Source organism: Hipposideros armiger, unplaced genomic scaffold, assembly GCF_001890085.2.
Source record: "Hipposideros armiger isolate ML-2016 unplaced genomic scaffold, ASM189008v1 scaffold_54, whole genome shotgun sequence".
NCBI lineage: Eukaryota > Metazoa > Chordata > Mammalia > Chiroptera > Hipposideridae > Hipposideros > Hipposideros armiger.
In genome coordinates, this window is record NW_017731404.1 from 3,102,445 (window position 1) to 3,122,013 (window position 19,569).

A 19,569-nucleotide genomic window follows, 5' to 3' on the forward strand; every position below is an offset into this window, starting at 1 on the left:
TTGGCTAATGGGTGGAAGGCAGAAGCCAGAGTATTTCTTCCCCTTCCGCCCTACAGTGGCAGTGGCTGCATCTGCTCTAGCCCCAGATTCCAGACGGGCATGCTGTGGCCTCAGCTTCTGCCCTGTGACTCTGGTTCCTTGTCTCTGAAAACATCACCTCCTCCCTTTATTCCCAGCCTCCTCCCTGGGGAGGAGGGGTAGTGGCTTCCAACTGTTCTTCATCTCTGGGCTGTCTAGCTGTTCCCATTTGGCTTCTGACCTCTTTCATCACCTGTGCATCAATCCCCTGCATTCAATCTACTCACACGCTCAGAGTTGCTTCTCTGTTTCTGGTTGGGTTCTGGCTGACATAGCTGGATTAAGGTTTGTGGGGCTTATACAATAGTTTTCCCCCCTGCTTTTCTGGGTACTGCAGGTGAATCTTAACTGGAGAGCGCCTTAGAGACTCCCAGGGAACTTGCTGAGAACACACTTGCTCAGGCACTGCCCAGCTGCACTGGAACAGAGTCTGGGCAGGGTGTGTGGTCCAGGCACGCAGCATGGAGACACGCCTTGGGTGACTAGCAAGCACTCCTGCCTGCGTCACTGAAACCTGATCCAAAATCTTGGAAGGGACCAGGGGGAAATGTATTCCAAAATTGATTCACTTACAATATTTGACAACTGCCTGCAATCCTTACATAAATGTAGAAGTCATTGAAGAAACACTCGAAAGTTAAAATAAGTACAAAAACCCTCTGTAAAAGGAGATGATCAAGATTCAACCTGTTGGGCATCAGGTGGTGATTACACAACCAATTATTTGATGAGAGTTGGCTTTCAGTCTTGCCTGGCACCGCACTGAGGATGGCACACCTGTATTTTAATAGTATATTCACTTGGATAATTTCACACAGGCAAGCATACACAGGCCTGATATTTTTTCAGTCTTTTGTGTAGTTAGTGTGTGAACATGAAAATACTCAAACAATATTGGGGGAAAAAAGGTATACAGTGAAAAGTGGGTGCCCCTTCAACCTCCTGTAGCCCCCCAGTTTCCTTTCCAAGAAGCCATAACTATTATAGTTTCTTGTCTATTTCTTTTTCTTTTTCCCAAATTATACTATAATGCAAACAACATTCTACACTCTGCTTTTTTTTTTTTTTTCAAACAGTGTATCTTGGAAAATATTGCTTATAAGTGGACCTAGATTTGCTTCTTTGTTTTAGGAATGAGAGTTCAGTTTTCCATGGTATCGAGTACGTACATACACTAAAATTTACTCACACAATCCCTGTTAATGGACATTTAGTTTGTTTCCATTTTTTTGTTACTATAAAGCTGCATTGACTATCTATATATTTGTAGCCATGTCTGCACATGAGAGAGTATATAGGTAGAATAATTTCCTAAAATAGAATTACTAGGTCAAAGAGTATGTGCATTTAAAATTTTGAAATAGTCCAAAGGAGTTGTACCAGTCAGTAACTTGTAAGAGTATCTGTTTCCTGAGCATCCTTACTCACATTTTTTACCTTTGTCAATCTGATATGTTAAAAAAATGCCCCGAGGTAGGTTTGATTTGCATTTCTCTAATTGTGATACAGGTCTGAATTTAAGCATACAAAAATAAACTCTTAACACCCATCTCCAACAAAGTAAAACAATGTAGTTGCAATCTGTGTAATTAGACTCCAAGGAGCTTCAAGTATAATGCATAGATGGTAAAGGAGACACTTTGTTACAATGTCAAAGAGCAAAATCTGAAAATACAAGTGAACTTGGCGCTCCAGTAGTGCAACTGGTTAGTGACAGTTACTTATATAAAAGTACAAGTGAACTTGCTGAGGTCTCCAGTGTATTAAAAGTTAGCATGTTAATACTGTTGCCTGAGTATTTTCAAATGGTTTGAATAACATGCTAAAGATGACAATGAAAGCAGTGTTGATGAAAAATATCCAGCCTAAGAGAAAAGTTATAAAAGTTTATTTGAGCCAAACTGACAATTGTTGGAAGCAAAATCTCAACAGATTGAGAAAATGCTCCGCAAAATGGCAGTTTGCAGTTTATTTTATAGATAAAATCATAGGAGGAGGGTTACATGAAATTCATTGGTGATAGATGAAGGGGGTGGGAGAAAGCAAAGCAGGGAAATCTTTGGGATTGGATAAAAGTACATTGGAGAGACAGGTACTCCTCCCACACAGGTAGGTGCAGGGACGCTAATAGTTTGCTCTTTACAGCACATAGAGATGTTAATCAGAAGATAAGCATAATAATGAGAAAATTTGCAATTTCTAGCTGGGGTCCAGAAGAAGGATTACTGGCATTCCTAAGATGTTATCTTGGTGCAGAAAAACAGAGGCCCACTGAAAAGGCACAGACCAAATTGATGAAGGAAGCTAAAGATGTGACTTCCCACCATGGCCCACTTGGTTACGAACGTTTTTTATGCTCACGCCATCTTATGTGGTCGTTTTCAATCTCCTGAGCTTGTCAGGTTTAACCTGTGGCCCCTTATCCGTCCACAGCAGATACTGGCTGAGCTGTTAAAACACCCTGTGACACCATGGTTTGAAAACCACGGATCTAGCCTTCATTTTACAGAAGGGGAAACGGAGGCCCTTCCTTTCATGTGGGAACCCAAAGATTGTGGTGGAAATTTGGAAAAAGGATTTTAAAACTTTTTGGAATGCCTTTTTTATATCCTTTTATTTTGAGAGAGTTTAAGACTCACAATTGAGTTACAAAAATAGCACAGAGCATTCTCAAGTACACTTCACCCAGCTCCCCCCAAAACGACAGATTCTGAGTTGCAAAAAATTTTAAATGCTCTTTACCCATCCAAGTTCATAGCCCATTCAGAAGGTAGTCACCTCATGATTGTACTGATAGTCCAGATTTTCACTAAAATGCCCTGGAAAGCAGTTAGAACCACACTTGACACTGAAATCAATATTGCTCAAAAGACAAAGGTTCAAAGTCCTAGAAACTTATTTCTCATTCTCAACAGTCTTAGCTGCTAAAACTCCTTGGAATTTTCTAAGTGTTGAGAGTGAGAAAGGTGTCTTTTGTTATGTAAATGAGGTGACTTTTGGAAAGAACCTAGGTAACCTAAGAATGGGGGTGGGGAGACTGGTTGCCAGGGGAACCAACCCTGTGATTAGAGGGTTGGAACTTTCAGTCATACCCAGCCTCCCATCCATCTCCCTTCCAGGGAGGGGAGAGGGGCTGGAGGTTGAGTGCAGTCGCCAATGGCCAATGACTTAGTGAACCAAGCCTATGTAATGAAGCCTCCACAAAAGCCCAGGATGACGGGCTCCAGAGGGAATCCAGGCTGGTATATATGTGGAGATTCAAGGAGAATGGGGAAGCTCTAGGCTCCTTCCCACGTACCTGGCCTTAGGTATCTCTTCCATCTGGCTGCTCCTGAGTTGTATCTTTTTATAATAAACTGGTGACCTAGTAAGTAAAATGTTTCTCTGAGTTCTGTGAGCACTGTAGCAAATGCAATGAACCCAAGGAGGGGGTCGTGCGCACCTTGGTCCATAGACATTGTCAGAAACCCAGGTGACAATCTGGACTTGTACTGCCTCCTGAAGCTGTGGGGGAAGGCCGTCCTGTAGGACTGAGCCCTTCACCTACGGGATCCGATGCTATGTCCAGGTAGATGTTGTTGGAGCTAAGAGCTGCGGGACACCTAGCTGGGACTGGGAAACACACACCTATTGGAACATGGGACCAAGTTCTGTAAGACATAGAGGAAACCTCCCGACCTTTCTGTGAAAGGTTTTCAACCCTGAAAAGAAAGGGGCATGTGAGATGAAAACCCTTTCCTCCCCTCGTTCCTATCTTCATCCTCTTTGCCAGGGGTGGACTTGGTTTCCCTCTTATGGGCAGCAGGTGGCGAGCTTGGGGCTGGAAGCCAGGATGCTGAAGGAAATAACAGGGCTGGGTTCCTTCCAGCGTCTGGTCATGACATTTTCATCCATCCATCAATCCATCACCTTATTTGATGGTGTTTCTGTGTAACGACACCTTATTTAACATGCATTGTTGATTCATTAGCTTCGAGCTTTCTGCCAACAGCACCGTTATTTATGCATGAACAAAGCTTCTCTAATAGACACCACTGTTCCCTGTAAGCGCAGGCCAGCCTTGTACTCAGGAGCAGTAAAAAGCACTTCAGCACTGTGCTTGGGGGACATTTTTAACAGTTCGCAGTCACTACCAAAAAAACACAAAAACCGCGAACAATGCAGCACTAAATAGGCTGTGACAGGACACTTGCTTAGAGAAGAAGGCAGAGTGTCGTCTTGGGAATGTGTGCACCGCTCACGGTTTTCACCACTCTGCCCGTGGCCCTGGAATGAACAGGAAAACATCTCAAGTATTGATTTCCATGTGAAAAACAAATTCTAGCGCATTATGCCATTGTCTTGAGTGTCCCATGTTATTGACAAGTCTGATGCCGCTTTGATTGTTGTACTTTTAGATGAAAACTTTGACTTTTTTCCCACCAACTTTTAGTTCCTTTTCCTCATCCCTCAGCAACTTGAAATTTAATGCTACTATTTACTGATTGGGTCTATTTCCACCCATTGCCTGAGATTCTCAGATGATTCCTCTCCTCTAATCACTCATGTCCTCTGACACGTTACTGAATTTTTTTCCCTTCTCCTCTGTTTTCTCTGTCCTCTTTCTGACACTACCAATATATGGCACTGGGACTCCTGCGTGGGTCCTCTCATTTTCTTATTTATCATTCCTCTCCGAGTTCCACGTCTTGGTGTTTTTGCTCTCCTTTCTGGGATATTTCCTCAACTGTACCTTTCAAGCTTTCTACTTAGCATTTCAATTCTGCACTCATGTTTAATTTCCCAGCACTTTTTTCTGTTATCTGCATTGTTAGAAATGGCACCTGAGTCTTATCTTGTGGGTGCAGTCTTTTCTCTTATCTGACCATATGAATGCTCGGGGTGTGTGTGTGTGTGTGTGTGTGTGTTCTTCCTCCTGTGTGGTTTTGGTTTCCCTCCTGTGCCTGCCTCTTTTCTCTTTGCTTGTTTTGCCCTTTGTCTTTCAGGTTTCCTCAAAGGTCTTGTGCTCCTTGGCTGTCCAAGCGCATTCTAGAAAGAGGCACGAAAGAGCCGATTGGCAGCTCTGAGAGCATGGTGTGGGGGTGGGTGGCTTGTCACACTTGGGCATCAGTGTGACCTTGCTGGGCTGGGTCACTGTCCAGCCCCCCAACTCCCTACACCCACGTATGAGTATCTTTGGGTTTCCTTTTTCTACACAGGGCACATTTTCCAGAGAATCCTTGCCCACCTGCCTGCCTGGAGGATACCAGCCTTCTTGGCTGTGGAAGGTGGTGGATGAGGAAGGTGTGTGTATGGGGGGGTCTCATCAATCAGTATGTAACCCTTCCCCTATCCCCTCAGTTAACACATTAGTCCCTGTGCCTGAAGCTCCCTGTCCAGGGACCCTCTCTTTAATCCTTTCAAAAGCATCAAGTCGGGTCATTTGAACAGGATTGGAGAGAGTCAGATTCCCAGCACATGGTATGGGGGAGGGACTCTGGTGATCTGACTCCTTAGATTTTCAAACACTCTATTTTTTAATGTTTCCCCTCCACCTTGTAGACGTATCTGGTACTACTGATTCCTGAGCATCTCAGGGCTCTGTAGGATGCAAGGTCTTTCCCACTGCTGGCTTATGAGTCTGCTTTCCTGAGTCTGCTAATTCAGTTTCCACTTGTTCACCTACTTTGCAACATTACAAGATACTTTCCACAGAAGGTAAAATCCTATCAGAAAAATGAACACACTTTAAAGATTTAATTTTATTTATTTATTTTTTGATTAAAAAAATTTTTTTTTATTGGGGAATTAGGGGAAGGGGAACAGACAAGTTGCTGGATTTTTGTTCTTCAGTCTAGTTGTGGAGGACGTTGCTTCACTGGCCCAAGTTGGCACCATCATTGCGCTCTTCCCGGGTGAGGCGGATCAGTAGCCGGCTTCTGGACGGCCGCTCACTGCGGCTGCTGGCCGCTCACGCTGGCTGCTGGCTACACATGGTAGCCCATGGCAACCCACTGCCACAGGGGCTGCAGCCTATGCCATAGCCGGCGACTCACGGCAGCCCAGCTCCAGGTTGAGCTGTTGTTCAGCATCTTAGCTGTAGAGGGCAGTGTCACTGGCCCTCATATGTGGGATCCGAACCGGGGCCCTCTGGCATACCAAGCCAGCTCTTAAACAACGTGCCACTCGGCCGGCCCTAAAGATTTTATTTAACTCGTTAATGAGGTAAAGTAAGATGTGAGAAGCAGTTCAAAGGAGAATCTAAAGAAGAGAGACATTCACAGAAAGGGGATGAGGAAATGAATGTGCCAAAAGAGGTGAATTAGTTTCCTCCTGCTGCTGTAACAAACGAGCACAAACGTAGTGCCTTAAAATATTGAGTGGTTCATTGTCTTACAGTTCTCGAGGCCTGAAGTTCTAAAACCAAGGTGTTGGCAGGGCCACGTTGGTTTCCTGTTTCCCCTTTCTCCTCCTGTGGCGGTCAGAGAGATGTCCTCCAGCTCCCAAGATATCCTCCTCCTAACTCCCGGGAACTATGAACCTGTGGCCTCACATGGCAAAGGGGACTTTGCAGATGTGATTAAATGAAGGACCTTGACCTGGGGAGATTCCCCTGGATGGTGTGGGTGGGTTCAATGTCATTACAAGGTTCTTTATAAAAGGGAGAGAGGCAGGAGGGTTAGTGTCAGAGGAGATGTGGTCACAGAAGAAGAGGCCAGGGAGAGAGGTCTAAAGATGCTTCTGGATTTGGAGATGGAGGAAGGGGCCACAAGGCACGGAATGCAGGCAGCCTCTAGAAGCTGGAAAAGACCAGGAAATGGACCACCCCTGAAAGCCCCCAGAAAGAGCGTAGCCCGGCCAACAGCTTGCTTCTAGGACTTCTGACCTCGAGAACTATAAGACAACAAGCCACTAAATTTATGGTAATTTGTTACAGCAGCAGTAGGAAACCAACACACCTCTATTTGTGCATTCGTTTCCATATGCCTGACACGTGAATGTCCCTGTCCTTTGAATTCTCCTTTGAACTGGTTCTAACACCTTCACAAGCAATCAGGCCTGTTCATACCTTGAATTGAGCCCAGTGAGACTAAGTGTGGATTTCTGACCTCCAGGGACATAAGATAATAAATTTGTGTTGGGGTAATCTGGTACAAACAGCAAGAGGAAACTGCCCTCTATGGTGGGGCACAAGGAGAATTTTATTATTTTTTTTAATTGGGGAATTGGGGGAGGGGAACAGTGTTGGGGTATTGGTGAGGGGGACCAGCCAAGTTGTTGTTCTTCAATCTTCGTTGTAGAGGGTGCCAGTTGCCATCTGGCTTCCCATCGGCAGCTCGTGGCCTCTTAAGCTCAAGGTGCTGTGTTCAATCTTAGTTGTGGGTGGGCATAGCCACCATCCCATGCGGGAGTTGAACCAGCAGCCTTGTGGTTAAGAGCACTTACTCTATCCACTGAGCCATCTGGGCAGCAGCTCAGATCAAGGTGCTGAGTTCAGTCTTAGTTGCTGGTGGGCATAGCCCACCATCGAACAGGCAGTCTTGTTGTTAGGAGCACGTGCTTTCACCAGCTGAGCCATCCTGCCACCTGTTGGCAGCTCAACGGCAGCTTAGCTCGGGCGCAGCTCGGGTGAAGCTCACTGGCCCATGTGGGAATCGAACCAGTGACCCTGTTGCTCAGAGCTCGCTCTCTTAAGCTAATTCTTAACCAACTGAGCCACTTGGCTGGCCCACAAAGAGCATTTTAGTACCAGTGCCTGAGGTGACCGGGTTGGCATGAAGAAGTGCTTAAATAACTTACAAACTTCCCAAATAACTCAACATGAAGCCCGCAGCCTGAATTAAAGTAAGCTTTCATTATATTGGGATCACTTATATGGGTTTTTGAAATGTATTCAAGTCCCCAAACTCCCATCAACGTAACAGAAATTCAACTACAAGTGTGGGAAAACATAGATCTTGTCGGGTCAGCATTAACGTCCGACGTCATGCATAAAAGTTTTCAGGACCTCCTGGAGTCACAGGAAATACAGCTGGTGTTAATGAGGCCCTGTCCAGGAGGTGTCAAAGGCTGAGGAAACTTAGACAGCAACAGCCACTGGCTTTAATCTCTTTTTCCACATTGAGATGACTTGATGGCTGAAACATTATAACTGACTTCCTTTTTGATTTTTACCAGAGATTTCACCATTCACTTCATTTTTTTTTTTGGTTGTTGGCAGATATGTGACATATTTTTTCCCCCCAAAAAAACCTTATTCAGCACATCACGGTGTCATTACTCTTTAGTCCTATGTCCTAGCATATTTGGCTCAAGTTAAAAAAAAAAAAAGAAAAAAAAAAGGGGTTGGGGGTGGGGATAGATTTGGTCTGTGAATTTGGCTGACCAGGTCTAGAGGGAAAAGGAAAAAAGGAAAGTGATCAGAATTGACCAAGAAGATTTCAGGAAGGTCTCCTTTCTGGCATAAGTTCCACATATTTCTTCCTTCTTTTTTTCTCAATGGCCTCCTACCTGGGAAATAGCTAAAGAGATACATGCATAGCCTAGAGCCTGGCTTCTGCTGTGGGTTGAATTGTGTACACCCCAAAAGATAGGTTCAGGTCCTAACCCCTGGCACGTGTGAATGTGACTTTATTTGGCAATAGAGTCTTTGCAGGTGTAAGGAGGGATGAGATCATACTGGATCTGGGTGGGCCCTTCATCCGAATGGCTGGTGTCCATATAAGACGAGAAGAGATACAGACAGACACACACAACGGCCATGTGAAGCCAGAGGCAGAGATTGGAGCGATGCAGCTACACGCCAGGAACACCAAAGGGTTGCCAGCAACACCAGCAACTAAGCAAAAGGCATGGGACAGATTCTCCCCTAGAGCCTTTAGCGAGAACACTGCCCTGCTGACACCTTGATCTTGGACTTCTAGCCTCTGGAACTATGAGAGAATACAGTCTGTTGTTTTAAGTCACCATGTTTGTGGTGCTTTGTTACAGCAGCCTTAGGAAACAAATACAGCTTATCAGCCTTGACGCTATGGCTATCTGGGGCTGAATCATTCTCGGTTTGGGAGCGCCATCCTGTGCATTGTAGGATGTTTAGTGGCATCGGTGGGGTCTACACACTAGATGTCAATAGTACCTGCCCACTTGTGACAACCCAAAGTGCCTGCAAACATTGTCAAAAGTCCCCTGGGGACCAAATCATCCCTGGTTGAGAGCCACTGGTTTATAGTTTAGGAATCTTCTGTCCATTGAAATGATGGCAGTGTAGCTCAAAGCACTGACTATAATTAACCTGCTCATTCTTTTGTCCAATAAACCACTTTTAAGTGCGTGACTACTCTTTGTGAAGTGTTTATTTTCCAAGCAACATCTTCAAGTGCTGTACTTTCCCCTGGCGCGTTACTCCCTCTAGGCAGTGGGTGGACTTGGGTTCTCTGGGTTTCTCTCCTTGGGCTCTAGGGGGTCATGCTTGAATGCTTAGAACAATGCCCGTCTCCATGTGGCGGCAGGCTGCCTGCCTCACATCATCTCAGGGGAACAGCTGGGTAAAAATGCAGATTTCTGGGCCTAGAATATTGACTCTGCAGACGTGAGGTGGGACCCCAGAATATGTACTTTCACTAGCCTATCCTGGTGACTCCAACGCACGCTAAGCATATGACATATTGGTTTAGAAAATGGAAAACATTTTTAATTTAAAGGGGTTTGTTTCTGCTGTTTATATAAATTAAAGAGGAACTTCTGGGTCACTGCAATACTTTAAAGTCCTTTCAAACAGATGGTTTTTAAATATTTGTCTAAGATTTATTTAGAGGGAGGCTAAAGGCTGGGAGAGAGGAATACTGAAGGTGACAGCAGGAAGTCTCTCTGAAACTATTCAAAGCCATTTATTCCCGTGGGGATCCCATTGGCTACAAGTAGCAGAGAACTTGAGTAATGATGACAGAGATAGAGATAGAGATAGATAGATAGATAGAGAGAGAGAGAGAAACATCTTTTGGTGTAAGGGTGCTAATACTATTCATGAGGGCTCCACCCTCATGACGCAATTATTTTCCAAAGGCTCCGCTTCCAAATAGCATCACACTGTGATTCGGGGTTCAACATGTGAATTTTGGCCAGGGGAATGCAAACATTCAGTCCATAGCAGCTGTCTAGAACTGTTCTGTTTGAGATGGCGGCCCCTAGCCACATGTGGCCACCGAGTCCTTAAAATGTGGCTAGTCCAAATTGAAATGTGCTATGTGAAATACACCCCAGGTTTTGAAAACTCAGGACCAAAAAGAAAAAAAAATAATATAAAAGATCTCATTAATAATTGTTTATATTGATTAGATGTTGAAATGATATACTGGTGGTGCCAAAAAAATGTATACAAGTGGATACTTTGGTCAGCATTGCTTAAGCAGTAGTTCGTCATAATCAGAAGTGTCTGAACGCTGATGGGCACCTCTTTGAGCACCTCTTGTAATTGCAGAAGTCAAAGATAACTTATATTCATCTTTTGTTATTGGTATATATTGAGTATTACAATTTTAACAGTTTTTTCCTTTTTAAAAATATATATACATTTTTTGGGGCACCCTCTGTATTTGACTCTAATGGGTTAAATAAAATGTACAGTCAAAGTTACTTCACCTATTTATTTTTGCTTTTGTAAAAATGTTACCTACTAGAAACATTTAAATGACAGAGGTGGGTGGAATTATATTTCTATTGGGCAGAGCTGGTTTATAACCTGGTACCCATCCATCACTGGTTAGAACATTTCTGGCTTCTCCTGACACCAGGCAAAATGTCAGGAGCTTGAGGTGAACAAACAGCCCAAGTGCTTGGCTATCTGGAGTCGGAGCACACAGGAGTCTGTGTGCAAAAAATGGGAAAGGGATTCACATTGGTGGTGTGCCAATGTCAACTGCTATAATCTGTGTAATACTAGTCCCGTGACTTAGTTTTATCTTTATTTAGATGAACTTCTTTTGAAACAAAATTTCATCATAAGCAATAATGTGGCCTCATTTCAGCCTTGGTGTGCTAGTAATAATTGTTTCTAAGATACATTAAGGTAAATACAAAACTGTTAAAATAGAATCATAGTTATCTCTTGTCCTGCCAATGATACATATTTTGGAACATTCTAGCAAAAACCACTGTTTGCTCATTCTCAGCCAAGGAATTCTGTTAAAAGAATAGTCAATCACTCTCTGATGTGTGTAATTATGACTTTCCTTCTCTTCGGTTTTATGAAGCCATTTGAATTCCTGCAATGTGTTACTTTGACAATGCAATGTTTATACAACAATCATAAAAATTAATTGTCTTCCTTCTTGAAACTATTTAAAATCTTCATCCTTGGCCTGCCTTATTGACATGTGCACATTAAAAGTATGACTACGTGACAATAATAATTTTACAACAATGAAGAAATGTCAAATTAATTATGTTAAAACAGTAATTTGTCTGCTTCCTTTCAAATATGTCTAATTATTAATTTTTTGGAAGTGTGCAGAAAATATTAAATATATTGTCAGAGCTTAGGTTCAACCTCTGAAGTGATGTTTACTTTTTTTTTCTGAAATGTATTATTTGGGAGTTTCCCTTTTGTCGGGATCTGTTACTTGGTACTCAATAAATCTTAGGGAAATTCCAGACTATGTCTTAGATTTCAAACCAGTGACTAGAAGGTGTCAATAGCAATATTACCAGAACTTTCTGTTCTTGAAAATTTTGTGGGTTTTTTTTTGGGAGGGGAAGGTTTTTTGGTCATGATACGGATTGTACCACATTCTAATTTTTGTTTGTTTGCAAGGGTAGCTATGCAGCTAAAAATAGAAAGTACATGTGCTTCTTTTCATTCTTTAAATATTATCTTAAATATATATCTTCAGAGAATCCTTCCCACTTTAAGCTTAATATGTTTGGTAGTGCTCTGTCATCATCTTAGGTGGTATAAAGAGATGAACTGAATCTCTCTTTCTCTTTTGTAATGATACTTAGTCTATAACTTTTACACAAATAATTTTTCATATGTGTATTTTTTCACAGTACTCCTTAATTAGAGATGGATTTGGTGATATAAATGGGGTTTGTGGATATAAATGGGGGCTCTGGCAGGTTGAGGTTTAGCTTCCCAACTCCTCTCTACTATAATATGGACATACTGCAGAATTTCTTACTACACATTACAGGGTGCAACATTTGGCATGAAGAGCCTGGCCTGTTCTCAGGGGGCCCCCCAGTAATCCTTAGAGCTGGAGCCTGCCTCCCTTTTGTAGGGGCCAACTCACTTCTAATATTCTGGGTGTATTTTGGGCAAACTACTCCTTTCTCTTCCAGGCTAGGACCTGTCACTGAGAGCTGAGGTCTCTCTCTCTCTCTCTCTCTCTCCTTTCTCCTTTCTCCTCCTCCTTTGCCTCCATCTCCACTCATAATTCCCCTTTCTAGAAGGCAGGGTTAGGACTAGGTTAGTGAGTTATACAAGTGAAGGGGTGGATCCTGTCTTTTAAATTTTTGACAATTGTTCATCATAGGATATTTTTTGCATTAATTTTGATTTTTAAAAATATTGCATTAAAATAGTATTTTTTTTTGATGACTGAGCTTTTCGGTGCCACCTTAAATTTTTCACTTGAGGTGAGTGCCTCACTTGCCTCACCCTAATCCTGGCCCTGCTTCTAGTGCTTTCCTGATACATTGAAGTAAATACAGCACAGTCTTGACAATCCTTGATAATTATTGAATCTATGTAATGAGTACATGGGGCGCATGGTGTCTGTGTCAAACTGTATGTTTGAATTTTTCCAATAAAAAAATACAACTTTACGAATACAACACAAATGCATATGTATATAATGAAGAATGCTTTGTTGTATTGCTTTTAAATAGAACATATATAAATATAAGTGTTAATAATAACATATTTTATAGTAGTTCTACATCTATATTGTAAACATTTAAAAAATATTTTTCCAAGTATAATGAAAAAGGTTAAAGTTACTCTTAAATCCCACCTGTCAGAGAATCACCGATAATATTTTTATGAATTTCTGTCCCATCTTTTGCCTCTGTGTGTGTGTGTGTGTGTGTGTGTGTGTGTGTGTGTGTGTGTGACAACAGCAACCAGAGGCCAGAGGCAGATGAGGACATCAATTGGAAAGGCCCATTGCCATAGGAATTTGAGAACCTCAAAATTTGGGATCATATTTTATAATACATGAAGTTGACACCTTTCACTTTTTGCTTACTATGTCAGGAAACATTTATAAAACGATTAAAAATAATTCCTCTAATATCTAGTTCTGATTATAACAGGAATGTATGTTAATTTTAGAAAATTCTGTTTGTATGTGAATATGCGCTATCAAAGTATCATCATACTATATATACCATGTCGTAGTATATAGTTTTATGCAATGAGAAATTATGACTATTTTCCCATGTCAGTAAGATTTCGTGATCTTTAATGGTTACCTTGTACTCCATCAAATGAATATTGATCAGAGTGCTGGTTGAGAATGCAGGCTTTGGCATCTTGACTGCCTGGTCTAATCCCTGTTCTGCTCCTTAGAGCCGTGGATTGTGGGCAAGTTATTGGAACAACTCATGTCTCTGATTTGTTACCTATAAAGGTAGAAAGCCACAGTATGCATCATATAAGGTTGTTACAAAGGGTACATGAGTGGATGTCTGTTAAGCCCTGGGAACAATGCCTAGCATATCATAAGTAATCAGTAAAGGTAATAATAATAATGTCATTATTATTTAATCATCTAATCCGCTCTGATTAGATATTTAGCTTGTTTCTCACTCTTTGTTTTTTAAGGCAGTGCTGTGAGTATCACCCTTTTCTGAGGCTAAATTCTTAGAAGTGTAAATATTGGATTCAAGAACACAAGTGTCTGTAAAGCTCATGATATATAATTCAGAAGTGCTCCCTGGAAAAGTGGAGCCGATTTCTGTTTCCACCATCAGCTGAGATACTTTATTAATAGACATCTTTTTGCCAAGTTAGATAGCATTATTATAATATTATTATTATTATTTTATATTTCTTTCACTAAGATATTTGTCTTTTTTCTTTCCCAGCCCGTTACTCACACTTCTTTTAGTCTTATCCCCCTGTACCTCATGTAAATGACATTTTTTTCATTCTTCGCTGAATCAGTGGATACACCAAGTGAGTGTTGTTGAAAGTGAGGTGGGGTCTTTTGTTTCAAAGGAGTCACATAGACTCAGGTGGAGAGTGGCTGTGCATTTGCTTACACCCTGCTCACCGTGATACCCATGGACAGCTTGTTAGGTATCCTTCTAGATAATCATTTGAAAATAACACAGCGAGTTATTAAAGTGCAACCAATGTTCAGATACATCTAGGAGTACTTATTCATTCATCAATTATTTATAAATTACTCTTACTGAATACAGAATACTTTTTGTGGGCAACACTGTGTTCAACGTTAGGTCGGGCATAAGCGTTTGCGCTGGTATATGCAGGTGTGCTCAGGTTTTCAAAATGGCTGCGAAGCACTCTATAGCCTGATTATAGGACACGAATCAAAATTTATTAGCCATTCCCTAATGATGGAAAATTGTCCCCAACTTGATAATATTATAATGTGCTGCAACATCTTTGTACCTGTATTTTTGTTTATTTGTATGTAGAGAAATATCTCAAAGTTCAATTGTTGGGGTGATTCATTTAAAAATATTAACGCAGATAAAGATTTGAGACAACACAGTTGTAATCTCTTTCTCCCTCATTGGTTGTCTGAGGTATTCCAGCATAAACAGTAAACGAGCTTAACGAAAAGCAAAAACTAACCAAACAAAAGAATACTCCAGCCCAAATTTCAGTTTTAAATTCTTATTTAAAAACATTAATTGCATCCTGTTTTTCCTGCCTTTGCTGTGAACTTTTAATTTTGAACTGCAACCTAAACCACCTTTAAAACAAATCATTTATTCCAAAGGTTTACTGTGTCATAATTGCCTGGTTATTTGGATGATGGATGTGTCACATCTGAAAACAAACTAGTTATCGTCTGAAATTTATTTCTACATGCATTATCTAAACCACTAAAGATGAGAACACTGCACAGATAAATATGATAAAAAAAAAGATGGATTTAGAAGCATGGGGCTTTGGTTTAGTATTTAGTCATTTTTATTATATTGTTGGGTCAAAAATGTTAAAGACCAGCTGAGGAACTGTTAACGAGCCCTGGAATTTTTTGCCTGTTTTCTTGCACAGGAAGCAGGTAATTCTAGCCTAGATGTTCTTGCATGCTTTACAAGTATTAGAAAGCAAGTGGGAAAAGCATGTTTTATATTTTAACACTGACATCCTCATAGAAAAAAAAAATTAAAGATTCAGAATACTTGGCTGTGATTCAGTACCTAAACACTTCCTGGTGTTTTTCAGAATTTCCAGGAGACTCATAAACGCTTCGGGGCTGCAGCTACCCATTGCTGCTGTGCACTTAGGCCAGTTCATCAAACTAACGAGCTCAGGAGTGATGCTATTTCCAGGTTCAACTCCATGAGGGAGAGACGGAGAGAAAACAAAACCCAAATGCAGACAGAAGAGTAATCCTGAGGGTCAGCCTGACAAAAATTTATGGACTCATACACACCAAATCTCACCCAGAGTAATATTCTTTGTGGAGATTTTACTCTACAAATCTTATGCTGGTTCCTCAAGTGTAAGCATTACAGATAAAGCACTGTGGTTTTTACACGGGGTGATGTTTATTGATCTGGACGTAAAAACCGTATCACTGTACGGCTTTCTCCACGAACATACTATTTGCAAATAACTGTGGGATGGATAGAATGTGTTTTTCTCCTGTGAGGTGTCTAATGCTTCTTTTAAATATGAAGAGAAGGGGAAGGAGGTTCTAAAATTCATTTAGGGGACGTTTTTCTTTACTTTGGAATTTGAATGATGAGTGAGGCTGGGGGAAAACAGTGAGTTTCTGTATAATTTGTGTCATCAAAACAAACACTGTGATAGACCATGAGATATGGTATCGATAGATAATGAGAAAAGAAAATGGAACTTATATACAAATGTGTATTTCTTAAAAGCTTTTGCTACCTATTCTTTTCTGGCTGTGTAGTCGAAAATTAGACACATGTTGGATATACTTATATGGATAGTAACATACCATATAATTTACAACGGAAAGTCCATTTTGCAGGTTTGCTTTCTGTAATGCTAAATCATTCTGAAATTCAACTGGTGTTTAAATGGATTATTCAAATACAGTCAATCAAATATGAAAAAAATTTCTCGGAGGTGACCCACTCCAGTTTGGTTTTAATATTTGCAACATAACCAAATATAAATTTATGAGTTGTAAAGTTAATTTGGGTTACTTTTCTTTATTTTCATTTTACTTCTTCTTCCCTCTTCCTCCTCCTCTTCGGGGCATATTTCCACATATAATTCAAATGAAGCATGAAAAATTTTAATTTGTTCTACATTCCCTCCCCCCCCACCCGCCCCTTGTTTTAGGATAGAAAAACTAAACTGCATATACAAGTAACCTGCTAATATTTCCTAACCTTTACATTTGTGCCCAAGAGAAGACATTTTTCCTGGAATGACATTTAAAAAAAAAAAAGTCAAATATTATGTATATAACCCTTGCATTCTTAGTTACATTTTGAAAACTTCCACACATTATTATTTACATTAATGTTTGAAGTATTTCCTCTTGAGGAACTGCCGTGTTTTGTGCATTACGGTCTAGGTTTCATTAGTAACATTTTATAAATGATGATGGTAGAATTTATATTCTTGGACTTTCAGGCCATGATTAATTCTCTTCTGAACCTAAACAAGAACACTCTTTCCCAACTGAGTGGCCGTGCCTCGCATTTAGCCTAGGCACACGATCTGCGGTTTTTGCCTTCAAAAGGCACGATCATCTGACTATGTGTTCGGTATCAGTAATTTCATACATGACTCATGAAGCCCACAGATTTCCTCATGCTGGACACACACTTCTTTCGTTATATTTTTGCTATACATTGATACTTTTGGGAGAAGACTTTGGATTTAGTAAAAACTGAAACTTAAAGCCTAGGCTTGCAATGAAGTATATCAAGACAATATATTTTTGCTGTAATGCTGGACACCAAAAGAATGTGAAAAAGCCCTTTCGGGAAGAGCATACTGCTCCCGCCTTCACTCAGGGCTCCCTGCTAAGGATAAGAAAATTGGTAATATTACCACTACTTGACGTTTCTGTGACCTTTTGTTTCGTAGTTAACATTTATCTTTCCCGCTTCCCTCTGGTCTCCTCACAGTATCCTGATTTCTTTTTCAGAAACTTTCTTGTCCCCCATGAGCATGCTCCAAGTGTCCTGACCTCCCACTATAGAGGCCAAAGAGGTCCCTTCCCGAAACAACTTCTTATTCCATTGCAGCCAAGGCTGGGCAAGTGACTCAAGGTTGGCTAATCAGACTGTCTCACCCGGGACTCTGAACCGTGCATGAAGTGACTCGGAGACAGACAGATGGCCCAAGGGCACTGCCTCTGATAGATGTTCTATCAGGTCCCACCTTGCTTCCTGTCCTTTGTTCATGCCTGATTTTGCAGCCTTCTTGTAAATTCTGGAGGCGCCCAGATGTCCTTCTAGTGAAAAAAAATTTTTTATTTTTTTTTGCTTTTGTGGGCCAATCCCAGCTTCTGTTGCTTGCCACCAAGGAACTCTGGTGAAGCTTATGTTTCTTATTAGCCGTAGTGGAATGGTGGGCAGGTATCACCAGCCCCATTTTATAGGCTGGGAGCTGTGGGTTCAGGGAGGCTAACTGACTTGTCCGAAATCTCACAGTGGGGAAGTGACAGAACCATGATTTCCCCCCACAGTTTTGGCCTCTCCTTCAGAGGTATACCTTCAAAGGTTCTTTTGATTTCTTTTAGCGGCAGAGCGGGGCTTAACCACCAAACAGCCTTGTGTTTGCCTCTTGGCCAATGGCTGAGATGCTCTGGGCTTTATTTCCTCGTTCGTGAATGGGGATAATAATAATATGTACCCCAAAGGACTGGTGTGAGGACCATGTAAAATAATGATCCCGAAAGCCCCTCAGCTCGCTGCTTGGCATGAGATAAGTGCTCAATACACGTAATTCTGAAATGAGGAGTGACAACATAAAATTCGGGATCTCTGAATACTGAGTGTATGAGTCAAGGGTAGTGCCTCCACCGCAGGAAAGTTGGTGAGATGGAGAAACACCCTCAGAACAATAGCCTTAGCCGGGTTTAACCAGGACTCGTGTCAGATGGCTGGGCCATTCCCACTCAACTGTCTGCTCCCTGTGACCTTTTCAGAGGCCCCTGGGTGTACACATCTCCTCACTCTTACTGTGAGGGCCAAGGACAAACTGGCACAGATGTTCCACCATAAAGATGTTTGCGGGGGTCCACCAAGACTTCGTTGGGTCACGCCTGCAGGCAAGGAGACTTATTGTACGGTAAAGAACATAAAAGGCACTGCAATGAAGTGGGCAGAACTGAGGTCTCAGAGTTTGAACCCCGACTCCGCTCCTTACTGCTTTCCCCTACCGGGGGGTCCTGACCTTGGCTGTCCAATTTGATGGCCACTAGCCACACGGGCTATTGAATTTGTGTGACTAAGAACCCGAGTCTGTCATTTTATTTTATTTTAATGAATTGTAATTTAGATTGACATAGTCTCACATGAAAAAAAGAAAAAAAAAAGAAATAGTCACACATGGTTCGCGGCTACTGTACTGGCAAGCTAAGCTCTAGAGGAAGAATCCGCCAGTTGTAGAACACAAAGAAGCGCTATTTACTTTGTGTGCTAGAGTTTAAATGAGTGAACCAGTGACATGTGGGTGTGGCCTCTATTCCTGAGACTCCGGGGCAAGGGCATATATTCAGACCAGGGGCCATGCAGCTGGGACAGAAATGGTGAGTGGAGAAACATGGAGAGCAGCCCCAGGGATAAGAAAAGAAGGGCCACAGAAAATGATCATTAGGGTTTGCTGGGGACTGAATGTTTGTGTCCCCCCAAAGTTCATATTTCAAAGCCCTAATCCACAGTGGGGTGCCTTTGGGAGGTAATGAGGTCGTGAGGATGGAGCCTTCATGATGGGATTAGTGCCCTTAAAAGAAGAGACACGTCCTGTGTCTTGTGAGGACACACTGAGCAGATAACAAGCCAGGAGAGCCTCACCAGACATCACCTCTGCCTGGGCTTGATCTTGGACTTCCCAGCCTCCAGACTGTGGGAAATACAGTTTGTTGGTGAACCGCCCAGTCTATCGTATTTTGTTACCACAGCTGAGCTGACTAAGGCAGGGTCCCTTCCTGGGTTATTCATTCGTTAAAGAATGAAACCTCTTGGGCCGGCCGAGTGGCGCGATGGTTAAGAACTCGCTTGGGATGCCAGAGGGCCCCGGTTCGGATCCCACATATGAGGGCCAGTGACACTGCCCTCCACAGCTAAGATGCTGAACAACAGCTCAACCTGGAGCTGGGC